At 35.0% G+C, this 21,265-nt stretch overlaps 5 non-coding genes across 5 annotated transcripts; 3 read left to right on the top strand and 2 right to left on the bottom strand.

The window, feature by feature from the left end:
- The first annotated feature begins 5,383 nt into the window (after window positions 1-5,383).
- Window positions 5,384-5,456, top strand: Trnak-cuu (transfer RNA lysine (anticodon CUU)). Its single transcript has one exon. It is a non-coding gene; the product is annotated as a tRNA-Lys (tRNA).
- A 9,439-nt stretch (window positions 5,457-14,895) lies between these two features.
- On the bottom strand, window positions 14,896-14,968 carry Trnar-acg (transfer RNA arginine (anticodon ACG)). Its single transcript has one exon. It is a non-coding gene; the product is annotated as a tRNA-Arg (tRNA).
- A 3,365-nt stretch (window positions 14,969-18,333) lies between these two features.
- Window positions 18,334-18,407, top strand: Trnan-guu (transfer RNA asparagine (anticodon GUU)). The gene has a single exon. It is a non-coding gene; the product is annotated as a tRNA-Asn (tRNA).
- A 189-nt stretch (window positions 18,408-18,596) lies between these two features.
- On the bottom strand, window positions 18,597-18,669 carry Trnar-acg (transfer RNA arginine (anticodon ACG)). Its single transcript has one exon. It is a non-coding gene; the product is annotated as a tRNA-Arg (tRNA).
- Window positions 18,670-20,417: 1,748 nt separating this feature from the next.
- On the top strand, window positions 20,418-20,489 carry Trnad-guc (transfer RNA aspartic acid (anticodon GUC)). The gene has a single exon. It is a non-coding gene; the product is annotated as a tRNA-Asp (tRNA).
- Window positions 20,490-21,265: the final 776 nt, after the last annotated feature.

Raw genomic sequence — 21,265 nt, 5'->3', positions numbered from 1 at the left:
CAGAAATTTTGGTTTATAGAGCTTTATTGGTTTGCGAGGTATATACAAAAAAACCTATTTGGGAGCGGTACCATGCACACTTCCCCCAAAAAATTGCATCCAAATATGACCCTTACTAGGACGATTTATGGAATGAGTACAAAATGTCTTGTTGATAAAGGAAAGCTTAATTATTCTTATTTACCACTCCATAATTTTTTTCTGGACTAGGTATCACTTAGTAACTCAGCTAACCTATGCTAGCTTAAGTGCACAGCCAATAAGTTTGCTATTCCGAATAATAAATCAAGAAAAGTGATATACATATTTTACACGATCGCAGGGGTACAATTAACTCAATTTTGAATAAATTTTACGCTTTTGCAAAGTAATCTTCGAACTGAATATATACTTCATTGTCATTTACGCTAAAAACTTTAGTTGTAAAAATTAATTAGCGTAATTAATTTGGAGTTTCATTAAATTAAAACTGCAGCAAATGACAAAGGTAGCAATTTTGCGCAGTTCCTTTAGCTCTTTCGCTGCTATTCTCACGCTCTTTTTTCCACTAATCCACTGTTAGAGTAAGCAACGTTTCCCCTCCATTTCAGCAAATATAATACAAAAGACATTACCTTTTGTGCAAAGTTGAAATGCGCCATTCAAAGTAGTGTCATAACTTCCAACTGCTGCTGTCAATTTTCGCTTGCTCACACACACAAATCGCATATCGATGCCAAATTGAATGAAGCAGGGTGCATTCTCTCTTAAGCTCATTTTAGCATTCCTTAAAGTTGCGTATACGCCAAGTCACACTGTAACCAAACCAATTCTAATTTCGCATTTATGCACCGCCAGCGAATTGCACAGCAGCACAATGCTAATCTAGTGAAAGTTGATGAGCGTCAAGGTAATTCGCGTATTGAATGATGCTAAGATCTTGTATGCGTGCTTGTATTTTAGTGTGCCACAGCACGCATGTAATGCCATCGGAAATCCTTTAAGCACTGCAGTAGTTCACCTGTAACTTTATATATTTGCCAACTGAATGCCAATAAATGCTACCTGCCACATGCTACTTATCCAGTAAAGTTATTGGAAATCCCATTATATATGTATGTATGTAAAGACTTACACTCACTCTCTCTCAGTGACTACTAATACCCAGCAAACATTTGTATATGTATGTAATGAGAAAAATGTAAATCTTTCACAGAGGCTTGTCAAAAGCGCCATAACTAGAGAATTAGAGCTTTCAGTGCTTTATAAAAAGTGTTACAGTGATCGGATTTAGTTCAAATATGCGCCGTTTAGTTCAATAATCTATTTCCATCTAGACGGCAATTTCATAACCGCTCGTAGAAGCCCCGATCCTTATTTGCGAAGAACTCGGACAGCCACTTTTCACAAGCCTCTTTTGAATTCAACTTTACACCACCAAGGGCGTTCGCCATGGACAGGAACAGGTGGTAATCACTTTCGCTTGTCGTTGCGTTGTCCTGCGTTGTCCTGGTGGAACACTACACACTTTCTTTTAGCCAATTCTGGACGCTTCTGGTCGATCGCCTGCTTGAAACGTGTAGGTTGTTTACAGTAGATGGTAGAATTAAACGTCTGGCCATAATCCCTTCCAATCCCACCTTCCTGGCCATCTATCCCGGCTTGGCCACTGTTTGGGACGATTCACCGGCTTTCGACCACGAGCGATTTCGCTTGATATTGTCGTATGTGATCAATTTTTCTTCGCCAGTCACCAAATACTTTAAAAAATGGGTCGAGTTCGTTCCGTTTCAGCAGCATATCGCAGGCGTTGATTCGGTCCAGAAGGTCTTTATGCGTCAAATCATGGAGCACCCAAACATCAAGTTTTTTGTGTATCCAGCCTTCTGCAGATGGTTTAAGGGGTTATATACAGTTAAACGGCCGAAAAAAAGTGAATTTTCCAGAATTTTTTCTGAGAAAACTTTTTAATTTATTGATCCAAAAATTTATACACATATTATGGTATCTTTTAACTGTATTTTAAGACTTAGTACTAGTAAAAATATTTATTTGAAAAAGAGCTACAGCTGATCTCCAGCTCCTCTCAAAAAAGATGTTTTGCGGTGACCACTATATCTCGGAACTGGATCATCCGAAATTAAAAAACCAAACAGATTTCGTTAAAATAATGTTTAATCTAGTATATAACCGAAGGAATAAGCAAAATAAAATTTTTTGACAAAATGGCAGTTTCTCAAAAAAAAAATCGATTCTTCACCGAAATTTCGGCCTTAAATTGTTTATAAAAAAAAAAATATTTATCGGAGAGAAAAAATCTTCGATTAATTACTAAAAAATATATTTAAGAAGGTTGTGTTAAAATTTGAGACTAATCGGTCTAGCCGTTTTCGAGTAATGTTGGTCACCGACTTTGAAAACACCATTTTGAGAAAAACGCGTTAAAAGTTTGGACTTTGTACTTAAAAGCACTCTGAAACGCCTTTTCAAATTTTTTGCATTTGCGTGTAACTTTGAAAATATTCACCGGAACGATATGAAATTTTCTGTGTGTATTCTTAAATATATGTACATTAAGAAAATGAAATAAAAAATCGATTTTTTGAAAATTCTAACTGTATATAACCCCTTAAAATGGTTAACTGCCATCTCCTGGGCTATGTCACGAGATGCCACATGTTTTCCATGATTTGATCGGTATTCATCGTCACAGGTATTCCGCCTGCTGTCTTATCCATGGTGTCGTTTTCACCCGCTCAGAATCGTCGAAACTAATCAGGCATAGCGTAGTTTTTTTAGGCTATGTCAAGATCTTTCAATGATGTATAGAATCTGGCAATAATACGAGCTCTGTAGCGCTTTATACATAGCCGCTAAATTCAAAAGATAAAAGGGAGGAAGTAAGATATTTGCCAACCTAATATCTCATCGTTAATAAAAAACAAATATAGGAGGAAAATATTTGACTTATCTTTCCTTTTCTTTCGACAAGCTTGAACCAACGTAGCTCCGACTTCTTTAACTCATCTGAAAAAATACATTTTCTGGATTCTGTCATTTCATAATGAACAGACTTACTCCGGAACAACGTTTATAAATCGTTCAAATTTAAATTGAAATAATGGTTCGCGCGACAATTTTTTTTAGTAATGAAGCTCACTTCTGGTTGAATGGGTCGTACAAAATTGTCGCATTTGGAGTGATGTTAATCCACAACCCATTGTTGAGACGCCATTTCATCCTTAAAAAGTCACAGTTTGGCGGTCTCTATTGACCAACCAGTCAATGGCTTTAACACCATGATTATCCATCCTCGATTAGGTCTAATAATTCGGCATAGTAGAACCCCGAAATCAATGACAATTACCTTTCCGGCCAATAGTACGGTCTTCAGATTCTTTAAAACAGACTCGCCGAGTTTGAACTATTCCTTGAGCTATGTTGTGTTCCGGTGAATTCATTTCAGAAACTCCATGTCAAGCGGTTTCACAGTTACGCTTGTTGTCTTTAGTAAGTAATCGCAGCACTTTTCACCATTTATCTAACGATATTCACTGCGGGGATACACAAATTATAAAGATCTTTTTACAATTTAAAGTAGCCCTTATTAGCTAGCATCAGTGATTAGCTCTTTGCTAATGGTTTTGCAACAAACATTATATTTAAGCCTCAGAACAGTAAAAGATCGCCGAAGCCGAGATCTGCAGAACACAGTGAATGCGGACGCAATTCGAATCCAATTCATATAGTTTTTCCATCCGTTCGTTTTGTTTTTAACTTTAAAATTTTTTCGATATTTTGTCCGTCTGACTATAAAACATCTGGATTCACGTCCTCTCCTAGGAAGTCTACCGTGAATATTTTAGACAATAAGTAATGTTCACAGAGTTTGTGGGAGTATCTAATGACCTTTTCTGTCCGAACTTCTGAATTTTTTGTGAACTTACTTACTTACTTGGTAACTATACCTATTAAATTTCTTCTAAGAATCTTAGTATTCCAATTAGTAGTTGTTGGGTGCAAAACCATTTGTTGAACTTCTATTGTGAGTTCGACTGCAGTACACTGTCCTTCAGCGTGTTGGCTGTCACATTAGCAGACACACGTTGATTTTCTTCTTACTTTAGTATATTTTATTTTATCATTTCACCTTTTTTTCTGAACTGCATATGTTTCAGTGTAACTACTTTTGTTTGTATGTATTAATGTATAATGTTTGATATGTCATTGGTAAGTGGATTTGCCGCGCGAACAATGGACTGCATTTCAATCGAACACGCAGCATTTTAAAAAGCGAGGGCGTCAATAACGCAGCACTCAACCATAAAAAGGGAAGTTCTAATAATCATACATATATGTAGAGTAAGGAAAACTGCATTATACTCGCACGAAAAAAAAGTTCTAGCAAATTTGAAAATATTTACTCTCAAATGGCGGTAGGTGTGTCACGCATTGACGGAAAGCGCTGTATTTGCAGGTTCCGTTTGCATGCTTTGTGGTAGTTTTTCGTGCAACTGCGCCATATAACGGTTTTTGTTGATGTTTTATTTTGTTCGCGCTGGTAATAGCGCATATTCACTTTTCTGCATTTCAATTTAGAATGCCATGCATTTAGCACTCCTTCCTTTGCTGTTGTTGTTGTGGTCGTTGTTGCTCTTTTATACTTTTCAGTTTTATGATTGCTCGCTGCCATTTAACTTTTTCGCTTTTTGGTTTCATGCCACATCCCTTCGTGCAAACTGAAAAAGTTCTTGCTGAATGCAACAAGGTCAATTCAATGTCATTACCGTTGTTGCTACCAGAGGCGGGTGGAATGAAGACATGAACCAAAGACGAAATAAGTGAGAACTGTGTAAAGCAAAATAAGCTAAAGATACTATAGCCGGAAGTCAGAGCCAGAGTTAAAAGCTTCAAAACATAAAATACTCTCGGTGGATAATGATGTAAATATGAGTTCCTGATTTTCTTTCAAATATAAGAAATAATATTTTTGACAGAAGACTATCTTCTACGGTCAAACAATGAAACCAATCTTTTAAAATTTCGTTATATTAACGCTCAAAATTATTTAATTATGTTTATAATATTTAAGAGGCCACTTTTATTCATAGCCGAAAGCCTTGGATATGGGGCGAAGTTCGTAGATGATAAATCAAGGTAAATCTTAAGATATATTCTATTATCATTTTTATATATTTTTGTACTAAATATTAATATAGAATATGAAATATTGTGCTAAACAGTTTAATGCAAACAAAATGGGCTGTTGCTGAATACAGATTTAATACGATATTTTTATTATTAAACTAAATAAAAATATAAAGTCTAAAATATTATTAATTTGTATATAGTTTTACAAATAAAACAACTTCGTTCTCCGTTATGTGGCGCCATTTTCATAACAGCCCGGCTAGCTCAGTCGGTAGAGCATGAGACTCTTAATCTCAGGGTCGTGGGTTCGAGCCCCACGTTGGGCGACAGTATCTTTTTTGATACAGGTTTTTATAATAAAACTAATCTCGCAATATGTTCCACTGAGTGAATTGAATTATGCCGGATGAAGAGATGTTTCAGGTGAATCAAGGCATGTGTAATTATAGATACAACGCCCTTACGTTTGGTTGGCTGTAGTTGGGTTCTTCTGTCCAGCGTTCGTTCAGACGATATACGTATCACTTGAGTAAACACTTAAATCTCTTTATGAAACTTGGTGCTCTAGTGTATTTCACTAAGGTTTAACATAGAAAATTAGCGAAAACTGACAATTAGCAAGGTTATAAAAACGAACTAGTTAAAATACTTAAAATTTACCTAATTCAATTGTCAAATAATTTGTTACAAAATGGTTCAACACGAGGTCAACTGTTATAACTATTCACACGAAAGTTAATTATACGTAACTGAAATGGGCAGGGTTTCATTAACTCATGACAAGGTAGAATTTCAAACTTTTTGGAAAATGTTTTTGGTCCTTATCTGCATCCTTAATGCTAATTACAATTACACTTTGACTTGAGATACAAACAGTTTGTTAAGATTTTAGTACATAAAAGGACGATTTTTTCCGACCACAGAGTACAAAAAAGAACACAGACATAAAGTATACAAAGTATTTATTTTCTAGATAAATCTAGGGTCTTAAAAACATTATTAAATTTATAGAATAGTAAAACAAAAAATTCCCATATCTAATCAGTTGTAATTTTGAAGCGTTCGAGACAGCCTGACGTGTTTTTCTCGAAAATTCATTTTTCTCACTCATCTTAGCTGTCTAAGGCCTCGAAAAGTAATGGTCCGATTTCTTCCACTTTTATGTTACGAGTCCAGTACAATTTGACTAACTCCTCCGAAGTACGGCAACCTTCAGAGAGGTGTGTATTCACTCCGACAGCAGAGCGGCAATACGGGCTTTGGATTCGTTTACAGTACACTCTAAGCTAGTAAAGGGAGCATCTTACATCACGTAATCCACTTGCGCTAGAGCACTGGACACACTGACTCCGAGTGAACTCGCTATGCGCTGGACAACTACCAGCACCTGTGCAATGCGATGTCTTTCTGGCTCGCGATGGATCGAAAACGGTCCTTCCAGCTACTGGAATACTCATCTCGTCGCAATCATTGAGGTGCTTACTGGTAATTGTTCAATAGGCACACATTCGGTGAGATTAGGGATCAAGACGGACGCTAGTTGCCAAAACTGCTTGGAGGAAGGCGAAGGGGAATCATCCAAGCACTTCCTCCTTCAATGTCCAGCATTCGCCAGACTTAGGTTAAAAGAACTTGGTAGGCACCTCTTCTACGAACCCAGCCAAGGACCGGAATCGACATTAACCGACTTAAGAACTTTATAATAGAGTCCAAGCGCTTTGTCGAATCATAAAAAGGTTAGCGATCCGTCAGGAGCACAATGGATAGTCGACGCTGTCTCAGTGAGACTCTCTGCAGTTGCAGAGATCTACCCTTGACCTAACCTAACCTAACCAGTACCTTGAAGGCATTATTTGTGCAAAGTTTTATTCCGAAATCTTCATTGGTGATTGTTTTATATACTTAGAAGAGGATGTGGTATTTAAAAATTTGTAATATGGGAATTAGGATTGGTTGTAATCAGATTGTAACATCACGGGGCAACGCTTAGCTATATATATCCATCAAATCTTAAACCCCAACATGCATTACTCACTAGCAGTAAATCTCAATTTTCGCCCCAATGCATAAAAACCCAGATCTCCACACATTTCTCTCCCAAAGACCTCAACTACATGGAACATAATTCGCTTGTCCCTATTTTATGCTCAAATTATTTATGTGCGTCATTTTCTAATACCGTTATGCGTGATAGCGAAAAATCCATTTAAAAGCAAACGCTAAGAGTCGAAAATCGTTAGTGGCAATATCCAAACACTCTACTGTACTCCGCTTAAATAATAAAAAAAATATAAAGTTTCCTTTAAACGCTGGCGTGGCAATTTTCCGATTTGAAAAGTATAAAACTGAGGAATAATAAGAAAAAATCACGAAAAACTTTACCACACGCAATGTTGAATGATTTGAAGGGGAGATTTGTATTGGAAATTGGCTTTACCAAGACATCCAAGGCAGGGATATGCAATTGCTATTGAAATGTAAAGAAAGAGGGGAGTGTGTTGGCACATAAAATGGCTTACTTAAAACCGGACTGACAGCTCAATGTGCACTGAATTATGACAGGTCAAGGATTGCACCAAAAAATGAAGACATTCCACAATAGCCGCAGGAGGAGGGGTTGTGCGAGTCTTCAGTAAGCAGGCAAAGAGGATACACAAATGCAGGGATGTGCGTGAGTGCCAAAAGTGTTTGCGCGCTGATTTCAAAGACACTCTTTCACTCCAAGTGTTTATTAGAATGCTTTGCTTTGCATCTTTATGCCACTTGTGCGAGGATTTCTCAAACTGCCAAAGTGGACCCTAATCCAATGAACCGATGCGTTTGCTTAACATAAAAGTAAATGCATTCTTCACTGTGTGCGTGTGTGTGAGGGTGTGTGTGTGTGATCGAACCCCCGCTAAACTTCGTGCAAATAAACAAATATTACAAATGTTGCCAGTAACAAGTTGACTACACTTTCGTTAAGAATATGACAAGCTGATACTTTCGCATATCCTTGCGCCGCGTCACATTTACGCGTTTCGCCAAATGTGCAGCAGCTTTGCCACTTAACAGTTGAATACGCAAATAGTCGAAAAGATTTCCCCGAAGTGCACTTATTTTTGTGTTTTTTTTCAGTTTTTTCCTCTGTTTGTTGATAGTTTGATAGTTTGCGTTGGCAATTTTTCTCAGCAAAAGTTTCACATTTAGAAATGGAAATACTTTGGTCTTCATGTAAGTACATGATATGGCTCCCCTCATTTCTATTTCAAATGTTGAACATATATCATATCCGTGAGTGGAAAATATGAGAAATTGGAAAAAATTCAAGACAACATAAAAATCGTAGAAGATTTAATAAAATACTTCTAGACAAAGAAATTCCGAAGAAAGAAAATTTAATTATGTCCCTGCAATGGACGAGTATTAATGTTGAGTGCATTGTTTTTGTTATAACAGCAAAAAAAAAACATTTTCCACATAGTTTTAAGGAATATTGGAGGTTGACAATCCCTGGTCAAATATAAATCCGATGCAGTGTCAGATTTTTTAGGGGTTACATGGATGTGAAAGCCGCGAAGGCTTCCAATAATAGATATTTATTGTTTTCTTCAATTTTACAACATCTCAAGAATATCGTCATCAATCGAACCCCAATAATAGTTTTGGAGAAATAGTTCCGTCCAAGGTAACTTTTTTTCTGAAAACCAATTTTCATTTTTATGCTCTCCCAACAAAAGTTGCTAAGAGAGTATTATAGTTTTGTTCACATAACGGCTGTTTGTAAGTCATAAAACTAAACGAGTTAGATAAAGGGTTATACATACCAAAGTGTTCAGGGTGAAGAGACGAGTTGATGTTTGTCTGTCCGTGCAACGGATAACTTGAGTGAAAATTGAGATATCTTAACGTAACTTGGAACACGTATTCCTTGGCACCCTGAGGAGGTTGGTATTGTATGGGCGAAATCGGACCATTGCCACGCCCACAAAATGGCGAAAACCAAAAACACATAAACTGTCATAACTAAGCCATAAATGACGTTATAAAAGTAAAATTTGGAACAAAGGATCGTACTAGGAGGGGGCATATTAGGATGTAATTTTTTGTGGGAAGTGGGCGTGGCGCCACCCCTAAATCGCTTATTTGTATATAACTCGCAAACCACTGAATCTATATAAACCGAACTTTCTGCAGTCGGTTCTCTTACGTACCCCACCACACACCGTGAAAATAGTTGAAATTGGATAATAACCACGCTCACCTCCCATACAAAGATTAGGTTGAAAATTACTAAAAGTGGGTTAACTCACTAACGAAAAACATCAGAAACACTAAATTTTACAGAAGAAATGGCAGAAAGAAGTTGCACTCAGATTTTTTTACAAAATGGAAAATGGGCGTTTCGTCGCCAACGTTTCGTCAATGAAATTCTGTATATAATATTTTCTTGACACCCTGATAACAAATATCGAAAATGGACAAAATCGGCTCACAACCACGATTACTTCCCACATAAGTCAATTTTGAATTCCTTTTTATTCCTTCACTTTATAAAATAAACATAAGGAACCAATGAAGATAGCGGAAAAAAACTTTGCACAAATACTATATCTGAACTGTGGCACAACTTGTGAAAAAGTTGCCGAAATCAGACTATAACTTTTCAAGGCCCCGGATATCGAACATGAAGAACAGAGTGCAAAAGGGTAATTTTTCACCGAAAATATCGGTGATCAGATATTTTAATGTAATTCAGAGGACTTTTTTTCTTCTAAAACTAAATGTTGGTGGTAAAAATTAGTCAAATCGGTTCAGGAATTACCTAGGCCCTCATACTATATACTATATATAATGATTTTCGTTATTCTATTGGACTTTATTCCGAATATATGGGTCAAAGTGTGATATCTTAATACAACTATAGCAATTATTTGCGAGAGTATAAAATGTTCGGTTGCATCCGAACTTAGCCTTTCCTTACTTGTTTTTTTTTTACAATTCCTTCACCTAAGTTCTTGGTTAAAGTCTTAGCTTTTTGTCTTCAGATGATCCTTATTGAGTTTTCAAAATAGTCCGATTGTTTAATCGGCAGCACATTGAAGGCTTTATTTAGTACAGTTAAACTGATCCGATTTATCCGAAATTTTCATAATTTTGTTCAACAGTTTGTTGAGATTTTGAGATAATTTCATAAAGGCGCTCTTGTTGAACCCGTCGTTGCTAAACACTTTCTGCCTGGTCGACCAAAAGAACCTCCCAAAAAATCTTAAATGGAGTCAGTATCAATAAGTGTGGCCTGTCGTTGTTCTGATGGAACACAGCCCTACCCCTCATTGTCCCATTGTTGACAGTACAGGTTCTAATTAAGTTTGGCTGTAGGGGGTCGCTCAAACTAAAATATTCTCTGCTAAATCCACTAAACAAATCCTTGCTTCGACGTTTTTGTTGCTGAACTACTCTTCATTTAATTCGATCTTCATCATCAAAAACACTGATCACACTTATACAACGCCCTCCGATTGCAGGGCAACTATACTGACTTTGAGTTCATTGACCGTGCGCTCGAGATGAGTTTAGAAATGTTTAGCCACTGCATACCCCTAGTATGAGGTGACTAGCCACAGTGGAACTACAATGAATTATGAATCTGAGAAGCTTTCAAAGATTTAATATTTTCTCAATTATTTCTCAGCCGAGATGGAATAGTCGGAGTACGCAGTCTTTACTACAGAAGGGACTTTAGTTAATTTTGAAAGTCCAAACTTACCTACTCTTTTTGCAAAGTCTTTCGGTCCGAAAGTAAATCCTAAGAGGTCTAATTCATCGTCGTCATCAGTAAAGCCTGCCTTTCCCCAGTTGTAAGAGTTTCAAATGGCGAAAAATGTTACCAAATTCCAATCGTGAAGCCTATGGGAAGAAGGCGAGTTAAAATTATCTCAAAACATCCTCTCTTTCAATTGGCGAAATTATAATTTAAACTCCTCAATTATCACACTTTGGACTTTCAGATGGACTAGCTAGAATTGAAATACAGTAATCCCCGCTTAAGTGCTCCAACAACGATGCCGCAAAATATGGTCACTTAAGCGGGGGGCACTTAAGCGGGGATCACTGTAAATCGCTTATGCTGATTGGAGATGGGTTCTAGGCCGTTTGTATACTTGTGATCTCTAACTTCGGGGGTTCTGTCAATATGATAGAATGGAAGAGGGCATGTAGGGATCACAAAGTGGGATAACTAAATGAATGAAAACAGAAATTGATAAAAAAACGCTTCATATCTTCCTCCGGCTTCCATATACCCAGTATAATGATTAAAATCTGTGCATCTGACTTATCTCAGACATACTCAAACCTATTCTACCTTATTCTTTTTATTTTCTTACTTTTCAGAAAACAATTTTTCGCTTCAAAATCACTCAATTAACCTTCGACTAAAGGTTATAGAATAATGTTATAATTTAATTGCTTGTAATGCATTCACCGAAAAGGGGGAGCGAACGAAAACTGCATTATCGCAGGAAAATGAAAAAACAGGATAAATAAATTTAATAACTTCGAATGTAAAGTAGATATGCATTCCAAGATGGAAGGAAGGAAGCACTCATTCATAACTAATTCGACTGCGTTGCCATTAGAACGCAAAAGGGATGTTTACTCAATAACCTAACTTTCCCCTACGAACGCTATGCAGTCAAGCAAAAATCGCAAAGGAACAAGCGCAGCAATAGATAAAAACGAAAAGAGTATACTTAGTGAAGATAAATGAAAATATTCAAAAGGGAAAATTGCGCGTGAGATGTTTAATGACTTGTTTACTGCTGACATTACATTACCCAACGACCGCACGACCGTAAGACCGTAGCGCGTTACACACAGAAAAAAACACGTAATAAAGTTGTAAATAAGACCAGTTAGATATGCGCGGCGAGATAACGTGTCCCATTGTGGGCGTCATTGCACGCATCCATCACCTTAGACAAGCAATTTCGCCTTGATAGAGGTCCGCTGGTGGTAGAACTCACATTGCACTTTGGCGCCCCTCGCCAGAGTCCGTGGCAAAGCGTTGTTGCTTTCAGCAATTGTCATTCAAACTACAAATTACAACAATTTTATAACCAATACCCATATTTTATGCAGTCTCCTTCCTTGTTTCTTCCAATGAGCTTGCCACAACGTCAACGAGCTAACTGTATTTATTGGCCAAAGCGCTGGATATCTAGTCGGAATTAATTTGTTGACTTTAACTGCAACGACATGACGAATTGTCGTTGCGTTGTTGCAATTTAATTGTGATTTTTCAAACGTGCTGTATGTGAAGAGCGTGTGTGGTGCTGCTGCGATGTCCTTCAGTGCTGGAGACGTTAAGTTGGATGTGTCCTTTGATGTCAAGCTGATACTATATATCTACTATGAGCGGTAGAAAGCGGTAGAAAGCCAAGGCTGTGTGTCTCGCTGCTTTAAATGAGATGGTGTTGTCATTTCAGTTTAAGTTAAATAAGTTAAGCAACAGTTATTAAAATATTTAAAGGCGATAAATTTTTTTAGAAGCAATTCTATCTTATTATTCTTTTATTTGCTAAATGGTACTACATAAAAATAAAAGATTTTATTCTTAATATACCGTCACAACCTTATAAATATAAGCATGGATCTTATGGCTATAATACTGATACGAGTAAATGCCGGGATTCGAAAAAATGTATATCGTTCCACTATATTACGGATTCCAGATCCATGGAATCGAATCTAATGTACCAAATGATTAAAAGTAAATGGGATTTCTCAAAAAAAATCAATTTTTTAAAACTATACATGAAGGAATTTAGTCCAATGGTCAATATAAATATAATAATATCGATAATAAATAGTTTTTCAATAAGAACGCTACAGAAGTTACAAAACGGTTTGGGATATCAATGAAATTCTTTATTCCTGTGATAGTACATCCGATGCCATTATGTTTGGAACTCGATTTCTTTTGCAAACCTCCACGGGCACGCTTGCAGAAATTCAGACGCTGAAAGAAATTTTCGACGGTTTTCAAGAATAAATCGGCCGACACTGCTGCAATTTCACGTTCGATATTCGTACGAAGTTCATCAATCGTCGCTGGCTTGTTGGCATATACCAAAAACTCGACGTAGCCCCACAGGAACTAGTCTAACGGCGTCAAATAGCACCGCCAAGGCGGTCAATAAATAGCACGTAGCGCTCTTAAAGTTGGTGCTACTGACTTCGAATTTCGGTAGTATATTTTAATAATTTCGACTCGTTGTTGGATCGTTGATCGTTTCCATGAGGAAATGCCAAACCTTAACCCGTTTGCTCTCCCTATCATCCTACTTTTATAGCGTCTTTATTGAAAACCCCTTTAAATCAAGAGAGTCAGAAGAAGAAGACGGAACATGACTACCCGAATACCCGAAAATCGGAAAAACAATAATCACCTAAAAATGAAAAAAAAAACGAATAACTTATCTTTTAACGGAGGAAATGCTCAAATATACTTCCGTAAACTCTCTACATTGCTTCAATTGCATATTGTATGTAAGGCCCCTAATAAAACTCCCCCCCTAACGAACAAATAAATGATGACCCTGCGAATATAAAATACTTAAGTTTTTTTAATTTCGAAATATGTAGTACGCCATGATCCATGATTTCAATTACAAATGTATTCCTTGTTAATGTCCATATTTTGAGAGCATATGTAAGCAACTCAAAAATAATTGATTAAACTTCATTATCTGACATTTCCATTGAAAACTTGATTTGAGACTTCCTCACACCGTTGTTTTCTTTCTCTTTAAACAACGTGGTCAATAATGTTTGCCAAAAGACAAAAATAAATATAAAAGAATAAAATGTTTCAAAGATAGATGAGTATTCTTCACTTAAAATGACTATATCATCCATTTAGTATTGTAACTATTTAAGAATACACTAATATAGCTACTAGGGCTCTTAAATTATTCGATTAACCCGATTATTCGAATATCCGGTTTGTAACCGTTCGTACTAATATTAACCGGTTAGTACTATTCGATTAGTCGCAATGTTACGACTATTCGAATAATCGTTCTACTACGGTTGTTGTTCTGCTGCGACTATTCGAATAGTTGCTCCGCTGGGAGCATTTGATTTTTGTTTGTTTTTATTTGTGAAAATGTCAATTGTTCGCATTTTTCATGAGTTTCATATTTTTCAATACACATAGAAATTTAATGAACTGTCACTATTCGAATAGTCGACAACGAACGGTTAATCGAATAGTCGATGACTGATGATTATTCGAATAGTGCAAACCGAATATTATTATTCGAATAATGGCCTATTCGGTTAGTCGATTTTCGACCAAGAGCTCTAATAGCTACCCATATGACAACGTTTGTGGACATCTTAGAACACAGTGGATTATCTCACGTATCCGCTTGGAATGTTAATGAATACTTGCTGCGGTAAAGTGTCCACGCAAATGTTAGAACATAAAACGTGTGCTGTGGGCAATAAAAATGTTAACGGCTTCATTTGTATAACTCCCTATTTGTGGCAACAATAACAAAAAACTACCAGATTATATATGAATGTATGATAAATAGGAGAGTTAGAGAACATATCTTAATAATTAATATACACAACTTGAGTGCATTGAAGAATAAATTTTTAATTGGAAAATAATTATAAATATGAAGTATACTACAAATAAAATATAACAAAATTTATTAAGAAGTTCAAATATTAAAAAATTATAAAAATAAAAATTGAAAAAAAGAGAATTTGCGATCCTGCCAGGAGTCGAACCTGGAATCTTCTGATCCGTAGTCAGACGCGTTATCCATTGCGCCACAGGACCCACATCAATATTCTTGACAAAGTAGTTATTTATATTACTGTCAAATTCGATTGAAGTAAATGACAACAACAAGCAATGCATAACTAATTTTATTACAACCCCTAAAAGTATGCAAGGCAAGCATATTTTGAAATTGTTAACAGTATTGCCAAGTTGCTGAATATTCATTGACTTCATGCCGAATATTTAGGATAGAAAAATCTTAGAAGTGGCATATACATATATAACAAATAATATTAAATTATCTTATTAATATTAATTTATTTTAAAATAGTAGTTCTGCTAATAAAATTACTACCCGGCAAATACTGAAAAAAATGGGTACTATTTTTTTATAAAATAGTTATAATTCATACCAAATATAAGGGGCTCGTACATTTGATATATCTCTCAATTTGGAGAAGATTGACAAACCGTAAAGCTTATATAAGTCTGTATATGAGTAAACTACAAGTTTTTGTTATAGTGTGTTGATACAATTTTTTTTTTTATTAAGTGAAGAATGTTATATATTGGACAATTTGTAAGAGGATTATTTTCCGCCCATAGCACAGTGATTCGGTAGATCATAGTAGGGGGACAAAAGTCAATGTAAACAATCAAATAATTGACAGTACTCTCATTATAACAACCCTTGAAAAGTCACAATTTTAAGTAAGAATTGCGCAAACTATTCTAATACGGTTAACTACAACAAGTTTAATCGAAGTGATACGGTGTTATCATTTTTATATTTTTAATTTAAATAAAAAATACAATATAAATAGTGATTTAACAAGGTTTGGAGAGGAAAACACGACTTTTGATGAAATGGAATTGAATTTAGAAGATATGTATGTATATTTTATGCAATTTAATACTTGGTTTTCGTTTAGCTAATACTTTGTACGGGGTTTTGAAAACTCATATAAAAATGTTTGTGTTCTTTTTATTATCAAGTTTTTAACGTATGCAACTTTTTTTATCCACATATATCCATGCTAATGTTTGAATATTGTAACGGGTGATTTTTTTGAGGTTAGGATTTTCATGCATTAGTATTTGACAGATCACGTGGGATTTCAGACATGGTGTCAAAGAGAAAGATGCTCAGTATGCTTTGACATTTCATCATGAATAGACTTACTAACGAGCAACGCTTGCAAATCATTGAATTTTATTACCAAAATCAGTGTTCGGTTCGAAATGTGTTTATCGACAAATTTTGTTCAGCGATGAGGCTCATTTCTGGTTGAATGGCTACGTAAATAAGCAAAATTGCCGCATTTGGGGTGAAGAGCAACCAGAAGCCGTTCAAGAACTGCCCATGCATCCCGAAAAATGCACTGTTTGGTGTGGTTTGTACGCTGGTGGAATCATTGGACCGTATTTTTTCAAAGATGCTGTTGGACGCAACGTTACGGTGAATGGCGATCGCTATCGTTCGATGCTAACAAACTTTTTGTTGCCAAAAATGGAAGAACTGAACTTGGTTGACATGTGGTTTCAACAAGATGGCGCTACATGCCACACAGCTCGCGATTCTATGGCCATTTTGAGGGAAAACTTCGGAGAACAATTCATCTCAAGAAATGGACCCGTAAGTTGGCCACCAAGATCATGCGATTTAACGCCTTTAGACTATTTTTTGTGGGGCTACGTCAAGTCTAAAGTCTACAGAAATAAGCCAGCAACTATTCCAGCTTTGGAAGACAACATTTCCGAAGAAATTCGGGCTATTCCGGCCGAAATGCTCGAAAAAGTTGCCCAAAATTGGACTTTCCGAATGGACCACCTAAGACGCAGCCGCGGTCAACATTTAAATGAAATTATCTTCAAAAAGTAAATGTCATGAACCAATCTAACGTTTCAAATAAAGAACCGATGAGATTTTGCAAATTTTATGCGTTTTTTTTTTTTTAAAAGTTATCAAGCTCTTAAAAAATCACCCTTTATAACGGCAACCTTAAGCTATACAATGACGTTTGATCGAGTACCACATCTTTCCCCCATTATTTTTAATTATTTTTTTTTACAAATCGAGTTTGCTCTATTTCAAAAATGGAGTTTTTTGAAGAATGGCGAAAATGTAAAATAGAGCGAAATTCCCGGTTAGTTAATTATGTTTTGACAAAATTTAGTGCTACAGATGTAACTCCTGATACAAAGAAGGAGATAAAGTTAAAAATTTCGAGTGTTTCGTCAAAATTTTCCAAAAAATGGACTGAAGCAAATATGATGATTGAACGTTTTTTAAACAAAAATCGCAGTTGGTTAGAAGGAGCAGATTTACAATTTCACCTACAAATGGAACATCCCTGTCCTACCTCATCAACTGGAAGCAATCGACCTCAAGGTAGACCAAAAAAAAAAATTTGAAGAGTCGTCTTTTAAAACAAAAAAACGAAGGGTTGAAGACTTACTAGAATCGCGAAGTGCCATCGAGTTGACCCTAGCCCCTGAAGTAGCAAATCGCTTGGAGGGTAATATATATATAGCTACTTCGATTAAAGAAAGTTTGAAAAATCCCTTACTAATCATCGCGTTTTTTATTAGTTGAAATGTAATGGACTTATGTATTAGTACGTATTTTATACATTCAAGTAATTGTTATTATATGTTCTGAAATTTAAAAAAATAATTAAATATATTTTTCACACAATTTTTTGTTTTCTATTCGTAAATCCAAAATAAATATATTAATTTTTCAATGAAACTTAAAATTATTAATCAACACGACCAAAACAATTTAATTTCAATCTAAAATATTTTTGTCCCCCTAGCTTGTATTAAACGATACACTGTGCATAGTATTAATTCCGTTATTTTTTACAAAATAAACTATAGCAACGTTTACTGCAAGTTGTTCAAATCAAGATTAAACGTTGAATAAATTATTAAGCCATTATAAACCATATTACAGCAGAAAATTACTCTTCAGATGTAGTTATTATCTAACTAAAATAGTGAAGAATCCGTGAAAATAGCCCAAATGAATAAAGGGATAAACCAATACTCAACTATTATGATTTCTCTCGACTCTTTTATATTTAAAATTGGCAGTTTTTGGTTATATTCCTTTAGTAGCTAACTCTATATATTATAAGTCTTACAGTGAAATACCTCGTAGTTTAAAAAAAATGTCAAAATTCCAAAATGATCAAGTCAACTTAACTCCATGAACTCCGTGTCCGGTTAAATGAAATGTTTTTGTATGAAAATTTTAATGAAATTCTTGTGTTCTTGAAATTTGTCCGGTTATGAGAGCTGTCCGATTATGAGAACTTCCCGTATTGGTGAATTTCACTGTATAATACAGACTTCAACTTGAGCTGCTAAAATATGGCAACATATTAAATGCGTCAAGTGACAGAAATACGCCGCGAGCCTCCGTGGCGCAATTGGCTAGCGCGTTCGGCTGTTAACCGAAAGGTTGGTGGTTCGAGCCCACCCGGGGGCGCATTTATTTTTTGCATTTTCTTATTAGAATGACTTAAAACGAAAAAAAAGTTTTTCTACTTATTAAAATAATACTTTAAATTGATTGATCTAATTGAAATTAAAATATATGTCTAGTATATATGTATATTAATTATACCACAACATAAAAAATACTAACACCTTTTTACTATGAAAAAGGAATTTAAGACGATCCTGCCAGGAGTCGAACCTGGAATCTTCTGATCCGTAGTCAGACGCGTTATCCATTGCGCCACAGGACCCATATATTTGCTGACGCGGAGAATATTGCACAAAAGTTCTTTTAAAGATTTAAAAACATTGTAAGATATTATGTAAGTTGAAATTAAGTAAGAATACTATATAAAATAAGATTAGAATATTGACAAATGTAATTTATGCGTCAAAATTGAAAGCTGTCGTTCGTAATATTACAAAATGTTCAAATCTCTTCGATAAGTTGTAACATGCATGGAAGTAGATTAACCCAAATATATGGTTTATAATGAAGCTTGAACAATAATATAAATAAAATATATTTCTAGATACACCCATATACTATATATGTTGAGTCACGGAGCTCAGGCATAGTGCGTACTTCTCTTCTAATGACTAAGTCCACATATTCTTCTCGAACTAACTATTTTATATTTGCTGAAATGTGTGACCATATGTTCCTTTTAAGTGTTATAACAAGTCAAAAAACCGACAAAAAATTAATTTACTGGATTTTTCATAGAAAATTTTTTGAAGAAAGTAGAAAACTAAATTGTAGTTCAAATCCAAGTTGGGCTCAACAATGACAAATAAGGGTTTAATGGTCAGACAAGTCCGAATTTCTAGGCTTAAATCAAGTAATAAGCCTTACATATGAATGGTGATATGTAATTACAAATCAAGGTAAGTAACCGCTAACATTAAGCACGGAGTTGGCATATTCATAGTGTGAGATCTATTTCGGGTAATGTAATTGATATCATCGTAATAATGGAAATATATTAAAAATGTAATTTATGATTATTTATTATCATCATATTTTCATATGCTCATATATCTATGTCTTTTCTTGGATACATCAACACAGTAATTATTTTAAACATATTTTGTGAAATAGTGGTTAGAGAGAAATAAAGTCAAAATATTGTCATCTGGCCTCAATCCATTTGTTAGAATTCCAATAGCACTCAAACGTACAGTAATCTATTAAACTTTCCGAAAAGGTGATCAACTTATCGAATCCGTAGAAATACTTTAAAAATACTTTTTGAGTTTATGACCATTTGTGCAGCCAGCTAGACGTATTATTTGTAGTAATTCTTCGCATATGTCCTTGAACAAAATTTTTGTTTTAATGTTAACGTGGCAAGCTTAAAAAAATATTTTTGTCGACTTCTAACTTTTTTCCCCCCCTTGGGACTGAGGAGGTTATAATGTCAGTACTTGATGTAACAGTTTGATAATCACTACAGTGGCTCTAAAACTACAACTGTTTAACGAATAAATGAAATATGTTGGAATGAAGTTAAGGACTTAATAGGAAATATTATAGAAAAACATTAAAAATTATACTATTTTATGCAGAAAACTCAATTGGGTATTAATAAATTAAAAAAATAATTGGACATTTTTTTTTTTTTCACAATATATCCTTACCCATCATATAGGTTATTTTCCATTCTAATATAATGGTATTCAAAAATATCTGCAATATTTTTAAAACTACTAATTAAGTAAATCAAATTGTGCAATATGCATTGTACCACATAAAAATTTCGTTAATTAAATTTTGAAACACAAACAATTAACATTCTAACAAATGAATTAGAAAGCTTTGTAATTAATGTGGCAACTTTGTTTCAACACATTTTTCATATTACGTCAAAGGTGAAATAATATTGCTGTATGCTTTTCAAAGTGGTGAGTTAAAGCTATACGACAATATTTTAGAAGTCTAATTTTTAGTTCTACATCAATATGTTTAAATATTGATTTTGACAAATGAGCTTCAACATCCTCGATAGTATAGTGGTCAGTATCCCCGCCTGTCACGCGGGAGACCGGGGTTCAATTCCCCGTCGGGGAGACTTAAAGAGTCTTTTATTTCAACCGATTGAAATATTATTATTGTGTTATTTTTTTTGTAAACTGAATTATCGTTCTATTAAAAGGAATAGTCTACCTATTTTGCTACTTTCTTTAAATAGTTATTTAATTATTTTTTTAAGAATTTTGACTAAACAGCGTGTTTCTCTTCTTTCATCAGAGTTAGTTACTCATTTGACCAATGATATAATTTTAGGCCAATCTACGATGAACCAAAGTGTGAAATAATTGCAGGACCGGTTTCTTCTGTTGTAATCTGCACACGGAGCTGGCTTCCAATTTAACAACTGAATTTTAACCTTTCAGCCCGAGAATGTGGTAATACCAGACAGCACCAAATTTTCTTGTCGTTATCCTAGCGGTAATAAATACTATCTCTTGCAACACGAAGTCTCACTGTAACATCACTGTAGTCATCCCCACAGACAGAATATTATTATAATCTAACTGTCAAATTTATCTCTTTTGGGTAGTGTGGGTTTGACAGGAAAATTCTTAAGCCTCTTGGAAATGATCATCATCATTTGATCCTGATTGCGTCAAATCTTTATGTGTGTTGGTATCGTCGACTTTTGTTGGCTGTACGTACGCTACAACGACTTGTTTTTGGGGTCCTTAATAAATATCAAAATTTTTTAATATTTTTTTTGATAACCACTTATTTGATCGCCTCCACTTATGCTTAATAAAAATAGCTAATTTACCTTCTGACGTTCAATATGAAGTATGCAGTAATCGGAATTAGAAAAGTATGCA

This window comes from Zeugodacus cucurbitae, chromosome 6 (genome assembly GCF_028554725.1).
Source record: "Zeugodacus cucurbitae isolate PBARC_wt_2022May chromosome 6, idZeuCucr1.2, whole genome shotgun sequence".
Taxonomy (NCBI): domain Eukaryota; kingdom Metazoa; phylum Arthropoda; class Insecta; order Diptera; family Tephritidae; genus Zeugodacus; species Zeugodacus cucurbitae.
This window is presented reverse-complemented; position numbering and strand designations above follow the sequence as displayed.